Source organism: Zalophus californianus, chromosome 2, assembly GCF_009762305.2.
Source record: "Zalophus californianus isolate mZalCal1 chromosome 2, mZalCal1.pri.v2, whole genome shotgun sequence".
NCBI classification, from domain to species: Eukaryota; Metazoa; Chordata; class Mammalia; order Carnivora; family Otariidae; genus Zalophus; species Zalophus californianus.
Window position 1 is genome coordinate 173,305,249 of NC_045596.1, and position 20,605 is coordinate 173,325,853.

The 20,605-nt window shown below is 40.2% G+C and overlaps 1 protein-coding gene across 2 annotated transcripts in view; it reads right to left on the reverse strand.

Annotated features, from left to right (window-relative positions):
* The window catches only part of NRG1 (neuregulin 1), a 1,094,991-nt gene that overhangs the window by 271,724 nt on the left and 802,662 nt on the right, over positions 1 to 20,605 (reverse strand). The window lies entirely within an intron of this gene.

The window sequence follows — 20,605 nt, forward strand, 5'->3', positions numbered from 1 at the left end:
GGAGCTTAACAAATCATTATAAGGCTGGAGAGGGAGAGTAGGACATTCTAAAAAAGGCTTATAAGGTGCAGGATGGGCAACTGTGGTGCATACTAAGCACAGGAAGTAGAAACAGTCACTTGGCTCTAAATCCAGGATAATGGACAAGAGGGGAATAGGAACATGACATTCTTGGTGAGAGAAGAGGCTGGAGATGATGGCAGAGGTCCGATTACTTGAAATCCTTGCTAGCATGATGGTTCTTTTGGTTTACTATGTTTTTTTTGGAGGCGAGAGGTGTGGAGAATTTGTGGGAGTCTTCCTAAAATATCTTCTATATCTCTGAGAGTAGACGGGTGCCCCATGAACGAAGGACACCTCCCGCCAGCCTGTATATTAGGAAATGCAGGATTTAGCCAGAGAAGTGTGGAAGAGTAACAGGACAGCGAACTATAAAAACTGGAATATCGGGGGAAAAAATGCTCTCCCCAGTCAACATACACACAACATTCGTATACAGCTGCAGGCTCCCTTTGGTCAGGCTACCTCACTGTCATCCAGATATGAACTGAGCAGGTGCCATTTGCAAAGCAGGGGACTGCAGGAAGACACCTGGACAGGCTAAGTCTCATGTTGCCTACCCCTCTCTCCCCATAGATCAAAAACTTTTCCCAAAGTAGTCATTTTGCCCTTTGCTGTAAATGAATTTTAAAGCCCGGGTTGTTTGCTAACACCCACCTGGCTTAGAGAACTTCTGATTGAGAAGAAGAGTGTCTTTGGGGCTTCAGTTCAGCCTGTCTGTCTGCAGCCGTCCCCTCCCTCTTCCCCCATGGATTCCGTCCTCCTGTCTCAACACTTTAAAGCAGCTTGGGACCTCGAGCCCAGTTTGCCTGTTCCTTCGCCCTGCTCTTGCATCAGGCCCCACCCCTGCTCCTCACTCGTGGGTGAGGAAGGGACTGGGCTTGTGGGATAGAATGACCCAGAGCACTGGAGCTGTCCCTTTTTTTTTTTTTTTAATTTTATTTATTTATTTATCCGAGAGAGAGAGAGAGGGAAAGAGAGAGAGAGAGTACTAGCAGGGTGAGGGAGTAGCATGCTCCTCGCTGAGCAAGGAGCCCTAGGTGACACTCAATCTCAGGACCCTGGGATCATGACCTGAGCCGAAGGCAGATGCTGAACAGACATCACCCAGGCGTCCAGAACTGTCTCTTCCTAATCACCGCAGAACAAAGAGGGAGGTCAGGGCAGGCTGGTTCTGGCAAGCAGGGACCTCAGGGCACAGGGGCCTCAGCCTAGACCTGTTCAGAAGGATATGGAAGCTTTTGATTTTTACTATGTTTCATTGATGTGCAAAGAATAAGCACATTGACATTATTTATAGATAGTAGAAATGAGCAAAGAAAACAAACCCAGAATTTGGATTGGCTCTTTAAAGGCAACGCCAATTACTATTGTTTTTCAGATCCACTTATGGATACCTATATATATATATATAGGTATCCATGTATGTATGTATGTATATATATACATATATCCATGATTTGTCATCTATACATATATACATATATTATAACTATTAGGCACCTAGTGTGAGGGATATGAAAGAGGATAAGGTATAGTCACTCCTTTCGAGGAGCTCATCCTATGTGTGTGGAAACCAAGTGCAATGCTACGGCGTGCTGGAGCCCGCCCACACCCACTCACACCTGCTCAGGAGAGCGGTCCGTGTGGCTGCTTCTCTTCCCAACTCCCTGCTCAGTGACGTCACTTTGATAGTTTCAATTGACCATGATGAGAGTATTTATATAAATCAGGCTATTTTCCCCCAGAGAGCTGGTTACCCGCACCCCACTGATTATGCATATCATTAATATGATAAATTAATATTGTTGTGAATTTTATTTGATTTCGGGCACTTAATTCTGTTCACAGTTACACACAGTCATCTGTTACTCACACAGCATCATTCTTTCTCTTAAAAGGAAGACGAGGTGGAAAACTTTCATAGGGAACAAAAAAGGAACTGTTCATCTTGCTATTCAGGGCTCTTGATGGCCTGATCCCAGCTTTCATACCCACTAGAACATTCAGACTCAATTACAGTTCTTCTTGCTATCCCCCACCCCCCAGACAGGCAAGGCATTTCTCCTTCCCTGCGTCCCCACTGAGACTGACACCTCTCACTGAGAAGTAAGCTGTCTTCACCTTCCCTGTCCCAGTCCAAATCAGTTCTCAAGGCCACTGGACGTTCTGACACCTGCAGAAATTCCACCAGACCTGGTTCTAAGCACTGTATATTTACTGACTTAATCCTTACAGCAACGATTCCAGAAGACTCTCAGCTCTGTGGAACTAAAGCCGAGAAAGGCTAAGTCACTTGCATGAGGTCATGTAGCTAGCTGTTCGTGGAAGAGTGGAGCTGTGAAGCCATGCAGTCTGACTCCAGGCTCCATAAACTGTAGAGCTCCAGGCTCCATAAACTGTAGAGCTCTGCATACAGCTTCTCAGGGAACCAGGGCTCCAAGCCTGCCATCTGGAGACCACAATCCTGGCTCCCTGTTTTGACTTCCAACGTAGCCTTGCATTCTTACTAATTGTTTCTGCCATCTCACTCTGTCACCTCAAAGGCTAGGATTTGATGTTCTGTTTCCCCAGTATGTATCCTCCATATATTGGGAGCCTAATGAGATTGTGTTCGCTGATTCAGATAACAACCATCTTAAATTCCTCCTCATCCCTAAACTTACCAGGATTTTGGACCTCTATGGGACAGCTCTCATGTATCCTTGACAGACCTTACAGAGATAGACCAAGTTGGACTTTTCTTTTCCCCCAAAACAAATAATAATTAGGAAAAAATACGTGAAAAGTTTGAAAGGCAATAATCCTCCGACCTTCAAGTGTGCTACCCCTCATTTTCACCAAGAAGCACCTTGACTCTCCTTTCCCTTAATCAGTGACAAATAAACCGGGTTCAGTGTGTTCAGTTTAATGAAGCCATTTCTCTCATGAGTTACAGACTGGGAACCTAACCTAGATTCCCTGGCACCTGACCAGGATCTGTCTCTTAAGTATTTTCCTTGAAATTATGTTTTATATGAATTAGGTACAGATTTACAATTTATGTCAGTACCTTAGACACGTGGGCACAGCCCCTTCTTGGTAAACAGATGCCATCATGAGAACTCTTTCCAGTAGAATTCAGTACACCAGTTTTCCGGGAGCTGAAATCACAGGTCTGAACAGATAGCACTGGGGAGAATTTCCAAATTCAATTACATTCTTTGCTGACGTAAATACGCATACCCCCAAAAGGCAGTTTCAGTTGTGGGTGTCAAATGAAACCTGAAGTAGACTGAGCACTGCCGATTTCCTTCTTTAACTTGCGCTCATGAACATTTTGTAGCATTTTAAGGTCAAAGGGCAGTTTGGGTGGTCCAACCCTTGGCTCTCAGTTACCATCTCATTTGCCTGTATTCAGCTGTCACTGTGTGGTCTGTATTCCTGTCTTCTTTTGCATATAATCTACTTCCATACTCGTCTCATGGCTGATGGTTGATGACTGTTACAATGAGCTTCGCTGCACTTTATGCGGCCATTTGATTTTAGGATACGATGATCTTAATTAAACTTTGGGAAGTGTTTGGTTTGGGTTTGTTTAACTTCCATTAATGGCATCAAATAAATAAATAATACTTAAAAAAAACAGCAGTTATGACCTCCTCGCATAGGCCTGTCTTACATAATAGTTTTTATGGTATTATATTGGTGTCCTAAAACATTTTAAATGCAGCATGGACCTTAAAGCAATAATTGAACACAGTTAGCTCCCTGCAAAAGGCCTTGGCCTGCAGAGACTGCTCCTGCTGAGAGTCACCTAAAAGGGCCCCCAGGCTGCAAAAAGGCCCCCCACACAGAAGGAGCCCACTGGGCAAATGCCTCCTTGCCTAAGGGCCAATCCTAGCCTGGCAGCTCATAAACACCATTAGCAAAGCCTACTGCTGAGTTATTATGCAGCACAAGGATGCTTGAAACTGCTGGTTGGTATTGTTGTTTTATTTCTTGCTTGCCTGGGTCAAAGTGGCAATATTCACTTGAAAAGATCAGGCAATTTCAACTTCTCAATTGTTGCAGAGGATGAGAATTATACACAGATTTATTACATGTTGTGATTTTCCAAATTTCCAATGTGTCTATTGTACTGGATAGTGTCATTGGTCAAGATAGCAAGCTAAGCCGAAAGGAAGAGAGTAGAACAAAGTTATCTCTGCTAGGATTTTGTCCCCCAAATTCAAACTAACAACCAAACTGAGACATTTTATTCACTACACTGTACAAGGAATTAAACCACATATTATAAGGGGCCAGAGACTAAGTTAATAATTCTTACCATCCAGCCCTAGTTTTTGGCTTAGTGCTTCTTTTTATCCTTTCTTCCTCTACCACCATCTCACCTCAACTACTCCTAAAAGTCATTAAAAGTTGATATTTTTAAATGGCAACTGAGAGACATAAATGATAAAACTAGGTCAGCAGTTGTAAAACGACATATATTTAATGTTTTGTAATCATAATATGATGACTCTGCTCTTGAAACAAGACACCATCCTCCAGTGTCCCCCTTGTTAATATACCTTTCTAACACCTGATCCATGATGTTAATATGTGCAAATCTAAACAGAACAATCTAATACATGAGTTTCAGTTCTATTTTATCCCTGAGGAGAAAAGAATTTCTGAGGAAATGACCCAATAATCCTAAATCGTCGCATTCATTAGGGGCTCACTGGTGTTGATGACGCTAAACCACTCCTGCAGAACCAGAGTTTGAGCCTTATTCTTTTTGGGGTCGAATGCAATGAACTCTCAGTGGTAGTCGCTGACCTCTGATTCAGGCCATCTTGCAGCAGGCTTTCCGGAATGAGAGCATCCTTCACGGCTTTGTTCTCTCCTTGTGTAGACCTTGAAAAGCTGAGGAAACTTCGTGGAGGGATGGGTCCCAGTGAGGCGATCGGACTTGTTGCTAGAATGAATATTTAACTTGATTGGCTTTCTGCTTCCATAATCATCAATCCTCCCCTGGAATTGTATTCACATTTTATGAACTCTCTGTCTCGTCGGTTCCTTTGATCTACAGACATTGTCTTCCAGTTGGGCATTTGCCTGCCTCCCAACTCATCAGTCCCTGAATCCATCTAAGTAATGTGCTACATAAGAACTTAGTGTTTCCCAAATAACAAAAGATGGATCTGAATGCTTCAGTGCACCATGAAAGGCTGCCCAAACCATCAATCTTGCTGGCTCTTGTAGAGGTCAAGAGACGAGAGGGCCATCTGGCTAATCAATTAACCACAAAATTCAGTTTGGAACTTAAGAAAAGCTGCCCTGTATTATTTTTTTTCCAGCAACATAACTGTCAATAGTTACAGCAGGTCGTATATAAAGACTGAAGGAAATCAGGGGAGTTACTATCAAGAGTAACAAATGCTACAATCACTGGGTGATTCTCATGCATTGCCAAAAGAGTCAGTCCTACAGAACGCAGAGCTTCTTGAATCAAACTGAACACATATAGACCCTCTAGAAAAGAAACTGCCTGGTGCCCACCTATAAAAGGGTATGCTCATTTTTGTCCACAATCATTGTGGTTGCCTCGATATGTCAGAAAGAAACTTCCTATTTGGTGTCCTGGAATAAAACCTTTCTATAATTGTATAGACTCCATGTGCCTATGAGCACATAAAGGAGAAAAATTAATTAATTACCTATAGCTTATGAAAGAAGACAGTACCAGCAGAGAAGACCCTTGCAGAATGAATTATTTCTTTCATATATGACCCTCTGCTCTCTCTCTCTTAGGTCCAATTCTAGAATCTATACATGCCTTGCTCCTATTCTTCATGCAATTGGGTCCTTCTTTTCCTCCATTTGTCCTTGATCACACACAGAGAGCGATAGGTATCTTCTCCAACAGACTTTCCTTTTTTCACAATTTTGGTCACATACTTTTTTTTAAATCAATTTCCATTTCCCTTATTTCCACACACTCGGGCACCTAATACTTTTTCCACTCTGCAGGATTCTGATGCTACTTGCTTAATTTTTACCACTCTTCAACAATACAGGCACATGTGTCCTCATTTTTGAAAACAGAAATTAAAAACCAGAGCACTGAATTAATCAACATAAATCACTTAAGCCACCTAACTTAATGCCTGGTCTGTAACAATCAGAGAGTGTTCTATGACATTAATGATTATTATTGTCACATGACTTAACTTGCCCAAGATCATATTACCTGTGGATGACAGAGCCAAGATTTCAGCTTAGATTTATGTAACACCTAAGTCCATTTTTCCCCATCTGCCATACTTTCTAGTCAGAAGTGTATTTATTCTTAAACCAGGAATGATGTAAAAGTAAAAAGCTAGAGGGAGAGTATCAGAAGAAACTTTCTAAGAAAGACGTCAAGCAGTGGTGCCCAGGACATTTGGAGCCATGGCAGGAGCAGGGCGGGGGGCGGGGGGAGCAACTGGTGACTCTTAGGGTTTTTGACAAAGTGGCAAGTAAGGTCCAAGAAGCGGGGGGGTGGGGGCGGAGAATTAGTGCCCAAAAATTAAAGATAGTGGATTTCCAGGGAGGGACACATTGTCACCCGTGTCTTCTCAGTGCTAATGCTCTATACTAGTAGGGAGGAATTTGGTGTGCTTTGCATGAATAAACCAATAGTCCTCGCAAAAATCAAACGAGACAACATCAGCAGAGCACCTGGTATGACTCCTGCCACATAGGACCTGTTCCATAATGTAAAACCACAGCCAGAGAAACAGCAATAGCACTGAATGCAGTTCCTGGGCAGAACCAGAAGTGGGAGCATTGACACCTGGTAGGGAGGGGAATACTTTGGGGAGCATATTTGTGACTACGGAATAGAGACTTCTTGCGAGAGAGTGTGAACTTAAGATTCTAGAATCTGCCTTCTACTGTTATCAGTCCCCCCACCTCCCAGAAAGGCTCTTCTTACCCTAGTCTTTCCTCAAGCCAGAGATTTTAAGGAATTCCCAGAATGTTTTGAGGGATGAACAAGATTGTTAGAATAAGTGTATGGATTCCCAAGATGACTATTCTAAATAGCATTTGAGTTTAAATATTAGTTTAATTTTACATGATTCCTCTATCTAAAGTGTGAGAGAACATGTTAGTGTTCATCAGAACTGTCCCCTGTCACAAATGGACAGGAATTTATTACTTATAAACACATTTGTCAAGTAACTAAAATAAATATTAAATGAATTCTTATATTCATTTAATGAATATGTTAAAATAAATATTAAATGAAAAGGCATCTCAATAAGGTTGCGTCCAGGGGTCAGGATGCCAAAAAAGAACATATAAGAATGGGAAGCCTGGATGTTGTAAGCCTGAGGAAACCATTAAAAATGGACCAAGTGTCTCATTAATCAGGTACGTGAGGGTTGGAGGAGAACTGATGGATTTGGTTGGGTCTAGAATCTAGGATGAAACCAGAAAATGAAAGACTAAGCATTATGTTAAATAGTATGTTATAGTGGAAAGAGTCTGATTATGACTTTGGCTTTGTGGTCCAAGACCTGGGATTGCTTACATAATTTTATTTTATTTATTTTTATTGCTTATATATTTATTTTATTTTTTTTATTATTTTATTTTATTTTATTTTATTTTATTATTTTATTTTATTTTATTATTTTATTTTATTTTATTTTATTTTATTTTATTTTATTTTATTTTATTTTATTTTATTTTATTTTATTTTATTTTATTTTATTTTATTTTATTTTATTTTATTTTATTTTATTTTATTTTATTTTATTATTTTATTTTATATTTTATTTTAAGGCAGATGCTTAACTGACTGAGCCACCCAGGTACCCCGGGATTGTTTATATATTTTGAAGGAAAAGGATGACTTTTTATTCTAGGGCTTTATTTTCCTTATCTTTAAAATTAAGGGGCGAGATTAGATGTCACTTACTAGATTGTGTCTAAAGACCATTCCACTTCTAGGGGCAGGGCACCTTGGTGGCTCAGTCATTCGAGCATCTGACTTTGGCTCAGGTCATGATCTCAGGTTCCTGGGAGCAAGCTCTGTGTGGGGCTATCCACTCCGAGGTGAGTCTGCTTGTCCTTCTCCCTCTGCCCCACCCCCATCTCATTCTCTCTCTCTCTCTCTCTCTCTCTCAAATAAATAAATACAATCTTAAAAAAAAAAAAAGACCATTCCAGTTCTAAAATCCTTTCACTGTGCACTAAGGTAAATCAAATTCAATGAATATCTTATATGCAGAAAACATTGTTTTTTCAAGTAAGAATAGCAATAAGCAGGTGGGAATTAACCACCCATTTATCCAGCCCCTTCTTTGTACTAGAGTTCATCTCTGATCCGTTCAACAACTCAATTTGAAAAAAGAGGTTCAGTCATGATGTAACTTGTTTAAGGTCAAAGTGGATTCAAACTCATCTTCAAAGACTTCATTCTTTCTTCATCCTACAGCCCAAATGCCCCATCCATTTGTCATTAATAGACTTGTATCTTCCAAAAAGCAGAGGATCAAAACACAGAGGGAACATTCTCAGAAATCCAAGGAGAAACTGGTGAGTAACAGAATTATAAAGGAGGAGTCATTAAACAAATAAGGATTTAACTTTCCATCCTCACCAGATGACTCCCACTTCCTCCCACTCAGCCTCAGCATTTCTTTATGGCAATCGTTGTGGGGCAGGGGGTGGAGGAGGGAGGGAGATCAAAACAAAACAAACAACAAAAATCCTACGATTTTTGCATATTGCAAAGTACAAAACATGCCCATAGATATTCCATTTCAGCCTCCAGAGCAGGTATTATTACCCTCACCTAAAGGTGATGAGACCTTGGACCAGAAAAGTCAACTCTCGCTCAAGGTCACAAAAACCGGACTTCAAAGAACACGATCTTCCAACTCTTCTGGTGTCCTTTACACTTTTGTAGCAACAGAAAACTGTGGTTTTGAAGAAGATGAATGTGTCCTAAATATATTTCATTGAAGACTGGTAGGAGGGGAAATAAAGGATAAAGGCCAAGATCTTTGATAAAGGTCAGGATCTTTGGAAATAAGCTCCCACTCCCCACCACAATTTATCCCTTGCTAAGCCATGTGGAAATTACAGTGGCTTTTTAAAGCAGTGAAGATACCCGATGATATATGGCCTGGACGAGTTCAATCATGTGCCTGTAAGGGGAGAGAGTGAGTACCCAACTCCCTCTTCTCTCTGTTGAAATACAGGGAGTGCTGACAGCCCAGGTGTTCAGGGACACTTACTACCAATTTCCCTGTTCTCATCGGGAGCTTTCTTTTCATATCTAGTCTCCAAATGTTTAAACATCATCCCTAAAGTTGGCCATAAAAGAGCCAAATAGCCGTCTAGAAGTTAGAAATGTTAATAAAATCATCTTTGTTTTTTTTCTTTTTGGAGCTGAGAAGGTAGGTTGACTCAAGAGAAGACTTTAAGCAATACACCCCCCCATTTAAATATTTAAATACTATAAATTTTAAGGGTTTAACAGTGGTACAGAATCTTACAGGATGTTTCTTTTGTCATTTTTAAAAAAATAAGCTTTTGTTTCAAATGTTTTTTGTTTGTTTCTTACTAAACCAAAGTAGATTCTACTCAGATCACCTATTATGTAAAATGAGCACTTCTAAACGAAGTCGAGAAAGAATGGTACTTCTCACTGGCTTGGTACCATGCCTGATGGTGATTGATCTATAACCACAACCCTCTTATCCGAAAAGTCAATTAAAAACAATCTACCAAAAATGTAAATGTGACAAATTACAAAATGTAGGGGCAAAAACAGACCCACTTGGGTCCAAGGAAAAGTGATTAGAAATGGATTTTCTGAAAGAAAAGAAGCATCAGGTCAAGACAGTGTGCCCTTCCATCCACTATGTCTCATAGCTGAAGAATTCTATTGTTTCTAAGAAAGATAACTGAATAGAAGCAAAGATAAACCCATGGATGGGAGTCACACTAAAACAGCTTGCAGGGAAATAGCTGCTTGCATGTCTATAAGCATAAATGCTTCCAAGTGTTGGTGACTTCTGGAAAGACCAGTGAGGGCCAGGAGACAGCTTATAAAAGATTCCTGAAAGACTAGCTACAATATGGAGAAACATTCAATAGTGTGTCAATCAACAATGCAAAATTTCTAAAAATAATTAAAACTATACTTTAGTTCATCTCTATAAGATCCAGCTTATTAAAAATTCAAGAGACTCATTCTTACTGTAGCTGGTAGATCTTTCCAAATGTTGGTGAGAACTATTTTTAAGCAAAAGAAAGAAAAAAGAAAAAGAAAAGAAAAAAAATTAAAGCACATGGCTACACTCAGAAGGAGGCAATTCTCCATTTTGTGGTTTGTGTGATGGAACGAAGAGTAAGTTTTAAAAGGAATTTTACCACTGGACTTATGAATTATTTCATTAATGAGGGATCCCTGGCAATGAGAGGTGAATGAGGAAGTCTGAGAGCTAAGTTGGCACCTGTTTCCTTAAATTAAACTTCAGAGTATTTTCTTTGCTGGAAAGACTGGCATTATCTGATGAGGGACAGCTCACAAATATTAGGACAGGGGTTGGTAGTCGCAAACACAGGTAGCATGTTTCCAACCTTCCCTCCCTCTCATAGACTCCCATCCCAAAGGAATTCTAGTTTTTATAATCTGTTGGGAGAGAAAAAGTACTAATGGCAAAAAAAAAAAAAAAAGTTTGAATCAGATTAGACATGAGTGAAAGGGATTAGAATCCACTTTCTACACCGAGTGGGTTAAACATTTTCCAATTATTTGCTCTTATTCCCTCATTCATTTGTCTTTATGATTGTCGAAGTCTCTCATGCCTCTGCTGTCTTTGCTTAGCGTCCTTGACCCCTTGAAAGTTAGCATCTCGAGGCTCTCATTCCATTCCCTGACAACTTAACAATATCCGCTAGCTTTTACTGAGATTTACTATATGTATCAGGCATTCTGTGAAACACATTATAGGCACAATCTTATTTAATCCTCACTAAAATGAGATCAGATTGGTACAATTATGATCTCTATTTTACATGTGAGGACACTGAGGCTTCCAGAGGTTAGATGCCTCGCCTACACCCCACAGCTGGTGGGTGATGGTGTAGTGATCGGAGCCCCTTCAGTTGGAATTTGGGGCCCAGATTGCTAATGATATCACTTCTTACAGGCTGCCCATGACTACCACAAGAATAGCACAAGTTTTTCTTTTCCTCTGACCCCAAACTTGGCCCCAAATCCATGGCACTCTCACAAATATCTCTGATGATCTTACTTCCTGTTGGTTTTGGCTACTGTGCTAGGTAGGGATCTACTCTGCCTTCCCCACTCTGTCCGTAGGTCCTAGCACAGTGCTTTGCAGGTATCTGTGAATGAATGAATGCATGAATTAATGACTCCCTCAGTGGCTTCCACACCTTGTTCATATTCTGTCCCTGTACTTGGTTTCCCACCTCAACCTTTGGAAAAGAAACTTCCAATATGGAAGTGGATAAAAAAAAATATTGATAGTGTGAGCACAGTAACCCCTCTCCCAGGTTCTCAGGACACGAAGAAGGTACTTCTTGCTCTAAAGAAAACTGTATGCTAGATTGCTCAAATCTGTATATATGGAGATGTTCATTAGTGACAGCTCAGAGAACAGCGTAAACAGAAAATGTGGTGAGCAAAAAAGTCATTTTCTGATGTGACTGAAAGTAGTTGGAAAAGTACATAAGAAGGAAATTTTCTAGAGAGAATATATATATATACTTTTTTTAGGGAAATAAGAGAGATTCAAGTTATTAAAAATGTTAACAACAGATGTGGAAGTTAAGCTAACTTGCATACATGGGGCAAAATTGCAGAAGAATGATTTCTGGGTGATAAAAACATTGACAAGGCAGCTATAAGTTAAGCGGGGGGGTCAAGTAGCTGTTTGGAGGGCTTTTTTTTTTTCTTTAAGTTGGAGTCAAGATTTGTGCCTGGAAATACAGACTGAAAGGGTTTCTCAAGCACAAACGAAAAGAATTAACTTCAGTTGACCTCAGGTTACAAACAGACAAAGCTTGGAAGAAGAACAAGATTTATCCCTTAAAGGGAGGCAGCGCTGGACTCTAATTACCCTGTGTCCCTGTAAATTTCTATCTCTAAGAGTGAGTATCCCCAGTGGCCCCCCACCCAGCCCCCTTGCAGGAAAGTCATTTCTTTTGTTCTAATGGTTGGCTAAGCGTGATGTGCAGGCTAAACGTGTGACTAGTCAGTCAATAAAGGGAAAAAAGGACTGAGGGATTTAGGAGGCAGGGGGCTGCAATCCCCAAAGCGTTCCATACTCTTTAATATGTAGTGTTCATTGCCTGCTCTAAGATGGGCCAACAAGACAGCTTCCTGGAGGCTTTGGTGTTGGGTCCATATCTACCGTTGGGATTTTCAAAGTTCCTAGGAGATACAGGGGCAGCTCTAAGCACTAGACAGTTTCATGCAGAGAAGGGAGAGAATTAGCAGTCTGCAGGCCTAGCATATATGAAGAGCTGGGGTGGAGGGAGCCAGACCATAAATTCTTCCAGGAGCTTTCTAATGCCATTGACCTTTCACACTGCTTCTGGCTTCCATAGCCCTCTAACTGGGTCTCTCCTGTGGGCTCTTACCCACTTGTGACTTTACATTATCATTATATATGCAGACTGTGGGGTTTGCCCCTACATTGTTTTTTCAAAAAAGTTTTGGTGCATCTTTATATCTACCCTAGCACAATATATGGCCCTTACTAGGATCTCAGCAATTGCTTTTTGAGTAAGTGATCTCTATAAATTGAGCTTAATGACAAAAATTTCTCATGCATGGAAAGAAGTGATCTTAGGCAGCAGCTGTGTGTTGGACTGCGAGTGCACTGTATTCTGCTTGGCATCAATTGAAAGATCCAGCCAAGGACAGACCCATAAAAGATGCACCTAAAGGAGTCAGGGCAAGAACTCTGGTCTACAGCACACGTGCATCTGGGCTCTGGGACTAAGAAGAAGACTCTAAAAGGGGCTGCTGGAGACAACTTTTCTTTCTTCTCAGTGAGTTAATTGATTTGCCAAATAACTGTTGAAATTCCACTTTAGCCATTTCACTTTACTTTTGAAGAAATGGGAGACCAGAGTAGTTACTTCTTGTAACATGATTAGGGTCATTGCTGTCATCAGAACTCAGGAATATATTCATATGCCATTTTAGATGTCACCAGTAATCATCCAGCCATTGGGTATATGTGGTTTTTTTTAACTGAAGTAATATTTATTATCATCAGAGAAAATCTGGAATATATAGAAGTAAAGAGAAAAATAATAATAAAAATTGCTGGAAGGTGGGGCACCTGGGTGGCATAGTCGGTTAAGCATCAGCTTCCTGGTTTTAGTTCAGGTGGTGATCTCAGGGTTCTCTGAAACGGCCAGTGAAAGAAAATGCCAAAACCCCACATCACAAAACAGGGCATCCAGCACGTACAGTTTCACCTCCTCTGCTAGACATTTGGGAGCTTAGCATTAGACATTTTCTAAGTACAAACCTCTTATTTTATAAAGAAGATACTGAAACCCAGAGAGGTCATGTGAAATTTCCCTTAGTTAGTAGAGGTCTGTGGGTGTTGGATTTTTAATTTTATAATTAATTAGCTAATTAATTATATTTTAATTAAAGTTGCCCACCGGAGGTCACACTCGCATTGATACAATCTCGTACAAGCATAACCATGTTCAGCCACCATGTCGATCCCTAAACGATTGCAGTAGTCTTCTATGCCTCCGAATACTTGCAGCCAGCCTTCCTCCAAAAGAGCTTTCCGCAGGGCACGCTTCATTATAAGACTTGCTGCTTCCCTTCCAAGTACTGCACCCCCTCCCCTCAAACCTCTGAATCTCACGTTTCTGGGTATGGCTTCAAAGACTTTTATGACCTAGTCCTCAGCTTTCCTGTCTCAGGTGCCACACACCTACCTCCCTCTATTTACATAAACTTTTTCTGTCTCTGAGGTATTCTCCGCCTCCCTGCCCCCACCGCCATCTTTTGCCCAGATCCTTGAGGTTTTGATCACCAGATAACTTCTACACGAAGCTTCCCCTGCCAAATTCAATCTTCTGTCTCATCTTACAGCCCTGTTGGCATACCTCTTCTGAAGCTCTGTTCCAATCTTAATATCTTCTACTTTTACACAATATGAACTCAAATAATTGTTGACTAAATAAGTGAATGAACACTAGTCATATAATTGTCAATAAATATGCTGTAAACTGATGTTAATTTTTTTCAAACTGATGTTCAATTTTAAAAGAATATAATGTGAGCTCCTTTGTTTCTGTTGCAATTTTATTACATAAGCTATTTATTCAGACTTGGAATCTTGTATTATTTATTTATTTATTTATTCATTCAGACTCAGCATCTTTTAAAATGATGTCTCTTGGACAATTAATAGTTTAAAGTATATTCAAAATTCCTTTCAGTAAAACAAGGAATATCATGTGTCTTTGTCCTTGCCATATTCAACTAACACAACACTGAACATTTTTCTAACCAGTGGAATAATATGATTCATAGGGCCTGTACTGAAATGCCCAGGTGAAGAACTAGCTTACTGTCTCTCAAATGTGACTCATCGTTTGTCTATTTATTAAAATGTAATATGGAATGATGGCTTAATTTTTTCCTAAGACCAATAAAGCCCTGATAACTTTATTGATTCATCCTGTAACAGACTGACTTTGGACTGATATTATTAGTTTTTTTCTTCTTCACCAAAAAAAAATCTTTAAATTATGAAGATCATCAATAAGTAGCAGATTGGGTGTGAAACGGGGTAAATACATAAGATACTTATAACGATGTACAGAGATGATAGTCAGCTGGTATGCATTTGTATGCTCATATAATTATTAAAATACTTAAGGTAGATAAATAGCCTTTTCCTGAGCCATCTGATTAACCACACGAGGTTGCAGCCCACATGGTCCGTGAGAGGTGCCTGCGACAGGTGCCTGTCAGCTAGCCTGTAGCCATTCATACTTACCAGCCTCTGCATGTTCCCTGCTCAGTGCAAGTCCAGATGCCAGTGGATGCCTGTAGTGCTCTGGCAGGGGCATTAGCATCATGGCGGAGAAAGAACAGTGCCTGTCAGGCCCTTCAAGGCAGGTAAGGGGTCCTGGTCAGCATTCCCATGAAGTGTGCCCCTCGTGGCTGTTTTTGGGAACTGCAGCTTCCACGCCCTACCTATCAGGTCTTTTTTGTTTAAAGATTTATTTATTTTTGTTTTGAGAGAGTGAGAATAAGAGAGAGAGAGTACATGAGAGAGGGGAGGGTTAGACGGAGAAGCAGGCTCCTCATTGAGCAGGGAGCCCGATGCTGGACTCGATCCTGGGACTCCAGGATCATGACCTGACCGGAAGGCAGTTGCTTAACCAACTGAGCCACCCAGGGCCCTATCAGGTCTTTAAGTATTCTGGATTTCACTTCTGGTTTTATATAAAAGTAATAGGGAACAATTGAAGAACTACAGTGCTATAAATTTGGAAAATATTACCTAAAAAAAACGGTGATGACAAAATTTGAGGAAAGTGGACAAAAAAAAAAAAGAAAAAAAAGAAAAAGTTATAGGAGTGTGTGTTCGTGTTTGTACACATCTTGGTCAACTCTATCTGGATGATTTGAACAATGGTGTATTAACAGTAACATGTTGGCTAGTTAGCTCTGATCCTGGGATTTTCCCCAAAAGTTCACATTTAGAGAATTATTAGATAGTACTGGGGGAACATGGGAATGGAGAGGAAGAAGATGAAAACTAGTAGTTTTTCTTGCCATGGTCTTGAAGCACTAACTTTCCAAAATTCATTCAAATGCTATGATTCAAAAGCATAGATAAATACTAACTTAAAAAAAAAAAAACATTAAAGATCTCCGTAAGAGGGGCCTGTACCATCTCTGTAAGCATCTTATTTTAGACTGAATATATTTTTAAATATTTATCTATTTATTTTAAAGAGAGAGAGAAGGGAGGGGGAGAGGGAAAGGGAGAGAGAGAATACTTAAGCAGACCCCCACTGAGCACGGAGCCCAACACAGGGCTGATCTCAGGACCCTGAGACCATGACCTGAGCCAAAACCAAGAGTCATACACTTAACTGACTGAGCCACCCAGGCGCCCCTACAGTGAATATTTATCCTGAAAGTCTTTTATCCAGCCTAAGTTCTTCATGGTCTTAAAATATCATCTCAACTTTTCTTTTAAGTTTTCATCCAACTCTGTGGTTATAAGCAAGAAGTATTATTTCTTGTATTATGTTCATGCTGTACTTCAAGTCAGTAGGTTAGATGTATCACAATTTCCTTCCAAAAAGTATTTAATTAAACAGCTATCTGCTATTTTTTGTAGTATATTAAGGCTTCACTTATTCATACCAGTAGTTTGATGAGAATAGCAGTTCCTCATTATTAAAGCATAAAACAGTACAAAATGAGAATAAACAAAAAATAAAAAGGGACAAGACCCAGTCTTCCTAGCAGAACTTCAGGGAATCTAGAAACCAAGTAGCATGGCAACAGGAATCAAAGTTCAAAATTTTCTATAGGGCAGAACTCAAATGTTACTCATTTATTTCAGTCTCAAGGCTCTTATAGATAATATATGAGACCAGAAAAAATGAATAATTGGCATGTGAATTTGCAGGAAAAAAATATACACAATATTCCATCCAGGAAGCTAATCAATTCTAAATGCTCATATACTGAAGTTCAGCAACAAACAGGAACAGAAGCAAGGAACTCTGGGAAGGGTAGATGAAATTTTACCCTAGGCTATTTTACTTAACCTATCTGGTAGTTTAAGAGATTCAGTAATTTTACAATAGTTGATTAGATTACTGAATATTGGAAGGGCACAGGAGGTTTTCGGGGTGCTTACTTGAAGCTAGATACAGGAAAAGTTTAGTTTGAAGATAGCTCCTCTAAGCCCTTCTATTGAATACAACATACAATAAAAAGCTCCTTCTATATACACAATGGCTGTATTAGTATAATAGGCAGTTTTAGAAGGCACTTGTTTTGGGGCACCTGGGTGGCTCAGTGAGTTGAGCATCCAACTCTTGATTTCAGCTCAGGTCGTGGTCTCAGGTTCATGAGATCAGCCCTGTGTTGGACTCCATGCTCAGTGGGAAGTCTGCTGGAGATTCTCTTTCTTCCTCTCCCTCTGCTCCTCCCCCAGCTCACATGAGCTCACTGTCTCTCTAAAATAAATAAATAAATCTTAAAAAAAAAGAAAGCACTTGTTTTTTTCCCCTATGTAGACTGTAGTTGAAATTAGATCAAAAGACATGTCTTTTGCAAACCAGTCTTCCATAACATGGAAATTTCTTGTTTATACCAGACTTTCTTTTAAGAGATTTTTTAGATAAGGTGTTTTTTTTTTAAGATTTTATTTATTTATTTGACAGAGAGAGAAACAGCAAGAGAGGGAACACAAGCAGGGGGAGCGGCAGGCAAAAGGAGAAGCAAACTCCCTGCTGAGCAGGGAGCCTGATGTGGGACTTGATCCCAGGACGCTGGGATCATAACCTGAGCCAAAGGCAGGCACTTAACGACTGAGCCACCCAGGTGCCCCTAGATAAGGTTGTTTGTTTTTTTCTTTTTAGCACAATTATGAGACAAATTGAGTCAGCTTGAAGGGTAGGCGCCTCATAGACATCATCCACTATATGCTTCCATCATCTACCAATCAGAGCCAGAATTCTGAGAATGTTCTATTTCACTGAGAAATGACAAATGTAAAACGGTCACTGAGCTCATAAAGATTAATGATAGAGCCCCACCTTCAAAAGTTCAGGATCCTGCATCCCTTGTTATCACTTTTTTTTAGAGCTAGAAAAAAAGTAAATCTGCGCGGATGTATTGTCTATAAACACCTAGACACAGACTTCATGCTGGGCTGTGTTTTGCCTATATGAATAGAAAGATTGGCTTATCTTTATTTCTTGGATAAGTCTTACAGTGGGGTCAAAAGACACAAAAAGGAAAAGAGCTGGGAAGTAGAAAATAAAAGAATATATTCTACATTCAAATGAAGGACTGAGAATAGAGAACCCTCACTTTTTATTGTATTGTGCTCTTGGAAATTATTTGAAAGCAGAATCAGTGAAAAACAAGTTACCCCCCCAACCCCCCCACCCCGAGACCACAGTTACCCACTTTCCTTCACAGGCTGGCAGAACAAAATGCTGACCGAGATGGTAAATGGATCCACAGAAACTGATGAATCAGGCCCTGAGACTAAAAAATGAGTAGATCTAGCTAGCAAAAAGTGAAATAGAGGTGATTTTCAAGCATCAAGTGTTCCAAGTTGAAAGGCATTCAGGTTCACTGATGTTTGCTCTCAAATTGTAAACTTTGACAGGTAGTTAAAAGCCCATCCCAGAAAGTGTTTCAATGGGTCACCACAATGATTCTTAATGCTCACAGCCTGGACCTGCTAGTGACCCACAGCTCACTTCAGTTAAATGTTAAATGTTTAGTCACTTTCATCTGTGAAGACAGAACCTGCTTTTTCATCAGCTCTGTAAGAAATGAGACAGCCGTATACAGATAAACAGTTGCCAAAGTGTTATTAATTCGTGTGAGCAATAAGCCAAATATATCATCTCTCCCACTTTAGGTCATGTTTTGTAATGATTTTCATTCATTAATTCTATGTGTTTCTTGAGTACCACCTATGGGTCCAGCACTCTTCAAGGGCTGGAATTATAGTCATAAACATGCAGATCAAGTCCTCCTCTTATGGAGCGTCCCTTCTATTTCAAGGGTAGGAGATGGACAAAAGACAAATCAGTAAAATAGTGGACAGTGGTAAATGTTCTGTGCTTAATTAACATAAGGTGCTCTGAAGTTCAGTGACTCGTAGTGACTCTGGACTGAGATCAGAGAACGCTACTCTGAGGGTGTGATACTGAATCTGAGTCTTTAGTGCAGATGTCAGTCTTCCTCAGATCTTAGAGGACAGTGTTCTAGTTACAGAAAGTAGCAAGCGCTACTTGGGCATAGTAGGGGAACAGCAACAAATAAATTTTCAGTGATTTTGGAGGATAGTAGACGAGTGGGTGAGGGACAAGGAATGAGATCAAAGAGGGGCCAGGATAAGGAGTTTAGATTTTGTTTTAAATGTAGTAGAAAGCTGATGGAGACTTTAAATAAGAGAGTAACATAATCTAATGTATATTTTGAAGAGATCATTCTGGCTGTTCTGTGGAGGATTCATTAGAGGGGGCAAATGTAAAATCAAAAGGATGAGTTGGAAACCACTGCTAAATGAGGCAAGAGATGATAATGGCTCAGGCTAAGGAGAAGAAGGAAAGATAGAGGAGGATTCTGGGAATATTTGGAATTAGATGTTATAAGATATGTTGATGGATTAGGTGTGGGGGTGGGAAGACAGTGAGGGAAGACAAGGAAGATCTCCCAGCTCTGTGACTTGAGGAATTGGGTTAATAGCCGTGGTATTTACCCAGATGACAAGATCAGCAGAAGAGCTGGGGGGTGGGGGGAAGAGTGGAGTTGTGTTTTTACTGTGCTAAATGAAGATGCCTAACATGCCCATGGACCTGGCGTTCTGGGAGACAGGAACGAGAACGGAGTGTGGGGTTGCTTGAAGCCATCTGACTGGGTGCAATTAGGGAGAGAATGAGGCCCTGGAACCCTTGGACATTTGGAAGTCAGATAGAGGAGAAAGAGACAAGAACACTGAGAATGAATAGCCAGTGAAGTAGAAAGAAAACAGGGAGAGAGATTTCATTAAAAAAAAAAAATCAGATCAGAGTTTTGCTTAGCAGAGGATCTAGCTGATCCTTCCTTCCCCTTAGCTGTATGGGGGTTGGAGTGGGGGAGGAAAATGCAAACTCCAGGGTAAATGTAAGTAAATGTTTCCTAGTCATGCTAATCATGTGAATGAGCTTAACCTCACCAATAATATCTTTATTTGTTCCTCATGGATGACTTCCAGAAGAAGGGAGAGGAAGCAGTGACATTAGGACATTAGGAAACAGACTTCAGGTGCAACAAAGATATAAAGAGTATGGTATCTGCACAGGATGAAATCTCATACCCACATTCATCAAGCAAACCCTGCTAGAAATAAAAGGAAAATAGAAATATGTTAGTAGTGGGAGACTTTAACTCTCCTCTCTCAGCCTATGATGGGTCAAGTTTTGGCTTTTGAAGTCTGAAACGATTCGGATAAAGTCTCTTACTACTTCATTCTTTTTCTAGCTACTCTTACTACTTCATATTTTTTCTAGCTATTCATGCCTGGTTTGACAATGGGAAGCAAAAGCTGTGTAAAGTCAGAGAAAAATGATCTGAACATGGTTCCAACACACCATTTAAGTTTTCCATGTGCTGAAGGGCAAACTTTCTGTAGCTACAGAGAATCAGCATTGACTAAGGTGCATTTACCACAGTAGATGACCGCGAGCACATACATATGTATTCCCTCTGTATATGCACACACCAACTAGACACTCTCCCCTCCTGGTCCCTACA